The following is a 7536-nucleotide window of genomic DNA, read 5'->3' as shown; positions in this document are numbered from 1 at the left end:
AACTATTCCAAAAAATAGAAATGGAAGGAAAACTTCCAAATTCTTTCTATGAAGCCAGCATTACCTTGATTCCAAAACCAGACAGAGACCACACTAAAAAAGGACAACTATAGACCAATTTCCCTGATGAACATGGAAGCAAAAATCCTCAACAAGATATTAGCCAACCAGATCCAACAATACATTAAAAAAATTATTCACCACGACCAAGTGGGATTTATACCTGGGATGCAGGGCTGTTTCAATATCCACAAAACAATTAATGTGATTCATCACATCAATAAAAGAAAGGACAAGAACCATATGATCTGCTCAACAGATGCAGAGAAAGCATTTGACAAAATACTGCATCCTTTCTTGAAAAAAACCCTCAAGAAAGTAGGGATAGAAGGATCACACCTTGAGATGATAAAAGTCATATATGAGCAACCCAACACTAATATCATCTTCAATGGGGAAAACCTGAGAGCTTTTCCCCTAAGGTCAGGAACAAGACAGGGATGTCCACTCTAGCCACTGTTATTCAACATAGTATGGGAAGTCTTAGCCTCTGCAATCAGACAACACAAAGAAGTAAAATGCATCCAAATTGGCCAGGAGGAAGTCAAACTTTCACTTTTCGCAGATGACATGATACTCTATATGGAAAACCCAAAAGATTTCACCAAAAAACTGCTAGAACTGATTCATGAATTCAGCGAAGTTGCAGGATATAAAATCAATGCAAAAAAAAATTGGTGGCATTCCTACACACCAACAATGAAGCAACAGAAAGATATCAAGGAATTGATCACATTTACAATTGCACAAAAAACTGTAAAATACCTAGGAATAAATCTAACCAAAGAGGTGAAAAATCTATACACTGAAAATTATAGAAAGCTTATGAAAAAACTGAAGAAGACACAAAAAAATGGAAAAAAGATTCCATACTTCTGGATAGGAAGAACAAATATTGTTAAAATGTCGATACTATCGAAAGCAATCTACATATTCAATGCAATCCCTATCAAAGTAACACCAGCATTCTTCACAGAGCTAGAACAAACAATCCTAAAATTTGTATGGCACCAGAAAAGACCCCGAATAGCCAAAGCAATCTGGAAAAAGAAATCCAAAGCAGGAGGCATCACAATCGCAGACTTCAAGCTATACTACAAAGCTGTAATCATCAAGACAGTATGGTACTAGCACAAGAACAGACACTCAGATCAATGAAACAGAATAGAGAACCCAGAAATGGACCCAGAAACGTATGACCAACTAACCTTTGACAAAGCAGGAAAGAATATTCAATGGAATAAAGACAGTCTCTTCAGCAAGTGGTGCTGGGAAAACTGGACAGCAACATGCAGAAGAATGAACCTGGGCCACTTTCTTACACCATACACAAAAATAAACTCAAAATGGATGAAAGACCTAAATGTAAGACAGGAAGCCATCAAAATCCTTGAGGAGAAAGCAGGCAAAAACCTCTTTGATTTTGGCTGCAGCAACTTCTTACTCAACACATCTCTGGAGGCAAGGGAAACAAAAGCAAAAATGAACTACTGGGACCTCATCAAAAGAAAAACCTTCTACACAGTGAAGGAAACAATCAGCAAAACTAAAAGGCAACTGACAGAATGGGAGAAGATATCTGCAAATGACATATCAGATAAAGGGTTAGTATCCAAAAATCTATACAGAACTTATCCAACTCAACACCCAAAAAACAAATAATCCAGTGAAGAAATGGGCAAAAGACATGAATAGACACTTCTCCACAGAAGACATCCAGATGGCCAACTGACACATGAAAAAATGCTCCACATGACTCATCATCAGAGAAATACAAATCAAAACCACCTTACATCTGTCAGAATGGCTAACATGAACAACTCAGGCAACAAAAGATGCTAGCGAGGATACAGAGAAAGAGGATCTCTTTTGCACTGTTGGTGGCAATGCAAGCTGGTGCAGCCACTCTGGAAAACAGTATGGAGGTTCCTCAAAAAACTAAAAATAGTTTACAACTATTTTTACAACTCAGCAATTGCTCTACTAGGCATTTATCCACAGGATATAGATGTGCTGTTTCAAAGGGACACATGCACCCCCATGTTTATAGCAGCACTATCAACAATAGTCAAAGTATGGAAAGAGCCCAAATGTCCATTGATGGATGAATGGATAAAGAAGATGTGGTATATATATACAATGGAGTATTACTCAGCAATCAAAAAGAATGAAATCTTGCCATTTGCAACTACGTGGATGGAACTAGAGGGTATTATGCTAAGTGAAATTAGTCAGAGAAAGACAAAAATCATATGACTTCACTCATGAGGACTTTAAGAGACAAAACAGCTGAACATAAGGGAAGGGAAACAAAAATAATATAAAAACAGGGAGGGGGACAAAACAGAAGAGACTCATAAATATGGAGAACAAACTGAGGGTTACAGGAGGGCTTGTGGAAGGGGCGATGGGTTAAATGGGTAAGGGGCATTAAGGAATCTACTCCTGAAATCATTGTTTCACTATATGCTCACTAATTTGGATGTAAATTTTAAAAAATAAAATTAAAAAAAAAAGAATTATTTCTCAGCATCTTCCTTATGCTTACAATGATCTTATCCAGGGAAAAAGTATTGTATTCACAATTACATTATGATTAAATGAAATAATAGGAGGGTTTACAAATAAAAGATAACATCTTTAAGACCTCAGATACAAGCTGAAAACAATGAGTACATTTGCTAAAATATAAAAAAAAAAACTAATTTAAATCTGTTTATTATGATGATCAGCCAATACTGGTCTCTCTAAGCAGTGTTACAGAGCTTTAATGGTTAAATGGCCTATAGAACTTTCTCTTTTATTGTATGATTTGACATTGAAATTCTACTAAAAATATTCCTATTGACTTTAAGCTATAATGTTTTTTTCTCTATATTTCATGCTTTTCCAAATAATGTGTTGAAAATAAATATAGAGTAAATATATTTCTGATGTCTAATGGAGAATCTTTCTGAAATGTTAAGTTTTGCCTCACACATGATTTTTAAAAATATTTTATAAAAAAATTATATTCTTTGACATTTCCCTTGCTCAGCTTACAAATATATTTACTTACTTGTAAGATATCAATGCCCAAATTTAAAAGCTATTAGTAGACTTCCTTTTTAAATTTAATATCTTAATTCAAAAAACAGTTATGAAATATACAACTAAATGACTTCAGGCATTATTTGTGCCCTAAGATTTTCTTTAATGTGTATTTATTTATTTTGAGAGATAGCACAGTGGGGTAGGGGCAGAAAGAGAGAGAGAGACAGAGAATCTGAAGCAGTCTCCAGGCTCCACACTATCAGCACAGAGCCCCATACAGGACTCAAATCTACAAAATGTGAGATCATGACTTGAGCCGAAGTTGGCTGCCCAAAAAACTGAGCAACCCAGATCCCTCTTGTGTCCTAAGATTTTAATGTGCACAATATTTTTCAGACCTTTCAGCTTGTGTGTGTGTGTGTGTGTGTGTGTGTGTTGCATGTGCATTACATAATTTGGATTACTTAAAGTGCATATGAAAATTTTGTAGATGCACATTGGGGAAACTGCCTGGATTAACAGTAATATCTCCATTCTGTACTACACTCTCTCTTTTCAAATACCTGGGAATGGGCAGGAAATGAAAGCAGGGCCAGTCATAATGAAACCACTCTTTGTCATGAAGACCATGGATATTAATCCAGGTCATATTAAAAAGAATCTCTTCCCAATATTTGGAAAAGGGAGGTTCTTGCTTTTCTTTCTTTCAAATCTATAAGAACAGGCGATGAGTGTTATCATTTGCCATGGCTTTGGTTTTGTGAAGAAAGCAATGTGTGAAAAATGAAATGATACCAGCAAGCAAACTGAGAGAATCCTGGGCTCATCACAGCTTCCAACTGGCAGGCACCTTCATATACATCCATTTCCTTAGCAATTCAGTTTTATCAGCCAAATGAATCCTCTCTCATGCTTACAGGAGTTTGAGTAGGGTATCTATCACTTGCAGTCAAAAATTGTCCTTAAATGTTGATATAAAAATTTGAAATATATTTTTAGAAGAAAATCTAACAAGAATTTTATGAATTCTTTTGATTTTATTTTAATGATGGATAAGAAAATAGAATATATGACTGCTGGTATCAGCTTATCTACCTATGAGACTCTAAGTTGATTTGTCAGTTAATGATAATAACAATATTATTAATAATTCTAATGTAAAATTTTATCATCATAAGTTTTATTTCTGTTGGTAATATTTAGATAAGGAGAATGATTCACATTTTCTTCCATTATTTTCCATGTTTATGTACTGAAAAGAAAAATGTTTACATGGGTTCAATATTCAGCTAAAATTTCTAGACTCAAAATGAGTGTTAATTAGGTAATAAAATTTTGGAAAGTAACAGAAATCTTCATGGTCCACAAACAAAAGGACTTTTCTTGGATAAAACAGACAGGAATGATGCAAAAGGAAGTAGAAAATTGGGACACAATAGCATAACTGAGAGCTGAGATCAAACATAAAATGTAAAGAGATCCTGGGAAATATGGTGAATCCTGGATTTAATACTATATCAGGAGCTAAAAACATCTTCACCAAGTAAAAATATTTTCTTTCTGTTTTCATTTTTTCTAAGGTAACCAGTAATTAATACAATTGGTAGTGCCTGTCTCTTCTATATTTTATCATTCTCTTTCATAATATAGTCACCTGCTTTCTGTGAATAAATGTAAAACAAATCAATCTATATATATATTAATTGATTTCAAGGCATTGTGCAGGTTCTGCAAGCAATATTGTAGACTAGTGATTTTAACAGTCTAAAATTTGCTTTAAAGTATTTATACTATGAATTGTATGGCTTAAACATTTTATACCCTCCAATTGGCAGAATTTTTGTTAAAGCATATTTTTAGGAAATATGGGGGGCTGAAGGAAAAAAAGAAGGCTCACACTCTTAATGTAGCCCACAATTTCCACCTCGAAATAGATCCCATATATGAAACCCTTTAAATTATATTGTAACCCTTCCCCCTGGAGTCTTGACCCGCAGTTTGAGAAATACTGGCATTGATATATGAAATACACAGATAATGCAAAAAAACTCATTTTACCACATAGTTTCACCTTCTGCCCCCATCAATCATATTACAAAATCTGTCAACAGGAAGCAAATTCCTCCATTCCCATGGTCACTTTAGAGGAAGTGTTAATGACCAAAATAAATGCCAAAAGTGAACAGGAATAAAGATACAGAGATAATATTCTACTTAATTGGCTTCTAAATAGTAATATTAACCTACATGGCAATGCTTGTATTGAAAGGAAAAACTAGAAAAGCCTTCTGGATCTTGTTTTGTTATGTTTGGAGAAGACAATAGTATTCTCTGATATCAGCGTTTCTCTCTTACCTTCTCTTTGCTTTCCCACTTTGCAATTCTTTATCCAATCTCTTCCTCCAACCTTCTCCCTTCTTTACCTCACCTATTACTCTGACATAGCTCAACATGGTAAGGGATGCAAATAAACTTGGAAGAAAATATTGTAGGTATATAAAACTATACATTAAATTCCGAATTACTTTATCTGTCACTTGGCTAATGAATATTTATTGTATGCCTACTACCTACCAGACAACATCATGTATTCAGATGATGGACATGGTTAACAAAATAGCTCCTGTCCTTATGGACTTTACTCTCAACATTTAACAGAGAAGAAAACCTGCACCAGTATTTACTAGCTACTGAGAAACTGTTATGTACAAAATGCTGAGAGTAGATTTTCATAGCTCTAGAGAAATGTATAATTTGGGGACTCAACTTATTTAAGTGCATTAGGAAAGGTTTACTGGCATAGTAATAGTCATACTGGGATTTGGAGGGGGGCCATCATTTAGATAAGGTAAAGAGAAGGGGTAGAACATTCCAGGAAGAGGGAACAGTATGCACAGAAGCAGTGAAATAGGAGAAAGCATTGCCTGCCAAACAGAAAACCAGAGTGGCTGGCATGAATTAAGCAAATAGTAGATTTGTGCATGTGAGATTGGAAAGGCAACTAAAGGTCAGGTTTGGGGGTTTTAGCAGGATTATTCGAAGGCCCACTGGAAGCTGTTGAAAGATTTCAAGAGACAAATGATGTATTCAAATCTGTATTTTAAAAGAGGTATATCCTGGCTGCTGTGTGGAGAATGGAGAAGAGGAGGCAGGGTAACTACGGCCATGACATCTTCCGCCTGGTTCAGGATACAGACAATGAACACAGAAGTGAATGCATTCAAGAGGTACTTCGGTGGTGGAATGAATTGAATTGGGGAGAAGGATAAGAAGAGAGTCTAGAAATATGCTTATACGTTGGATTAAATATATAACAGATAGTAGGGAGTTTTACTGAACTAGAGACAACTAGAAGGCAAAATTTTTAGATGAAAAAAACTACATATCTTAGGATCACAAAGGTGACCTAAAACTGAACAGCTAACTGAATACTAAGTATTTAATTATCAATAATTTTACTTGCCCTTCATAGGATTATAAGAGTTCTGGGTAGATGATTCAGATGGCCCATTTCTTACTAAAACTTTCCCAATTTTGCATGAATATCTAAGGCATCTGAAATAAAAGAGAATTATTTTTAAATCTGGATGGGCTCAGGAATTTATTTCTCATGAAGAAAAAAAGAAAAGCCATGTTTAAGGGAAAGGCTGAACTAGTCTATCTTATATCTTGTTGAATTCATAATTATAACCAGAATTTCTAGTGGTGGAAATAATACCATCAGGAAACAGTAAGAGCTTTAGGCCTTTTCTTCTCATCTATCCCTTTTGCCACTAACTCTGCCACTGTAATTTTCAGTTTTGGCTTAAAATTCTGTGTTCTCTGCACAATAGGCAATGGCATTATGTCTTTCCCAGACTCATAAACCCCTAAGCTGCCATCTGCTCACCCAAAACTGCTTTGAATATCCATTCTCTAAACTAAAGCCCACATTTATTACCTCCAAAGATTTTTTCCATACTACGACCACATATTTGGGTTCAATAATCCAAAAATCAATCATTCATTCAAGTTTAGTATAATACTTACTTGAGGAAAGCAGTCCGCCTAAGTGCTGAGCTGAAACAGACAAACATTAAGTTACTATATCTCACAATGATTGAAATCTTACTGGATTGATAGCAGAGTGCTTTGCACAATTTTGGGAAAACTAAACAAGTGTAAAATTTTTAGGACCAAGTTTTAAAGTAACTTACCAATATGTTACCATTTAACATTTCTAATATAGGCCTATAAGAATCTTACTGGCTTGCACAGTTGTCTTTTCCATTAATAAAGGGGCAAACAATAAGATAAAATCTAACAGATCTTAGCCTCTTAATTTAGTAGTAACATTGAAAGCTTACATTAACAAATTAAAATATAGAGCCTGATCTCAAGACTTTTATAAATTCAAATGCTTAAAAGTTAATTAATCTTTCCGTTACACTTGGAGTATCTCTT

Source organism: Neofelis nebulosa, chromosome 4 (assembly GCF_028018385.1).
Source record: "Neofelis nebulosa isolate mNeoNeb1 chromosome 4, mNeoNeb1.pri, whole genome shotgun sequence".
In the NCBI taxonomy this organism is placed as follows: domain Eukaryota; kingdom Metazoa; phylum Chordata; class Mammalia; order Carnivora; family Felidae; genus Neofelis; species Neofelis nebulosa.
Note: the sequence above shows the minus strand (reverse complement) of the source record.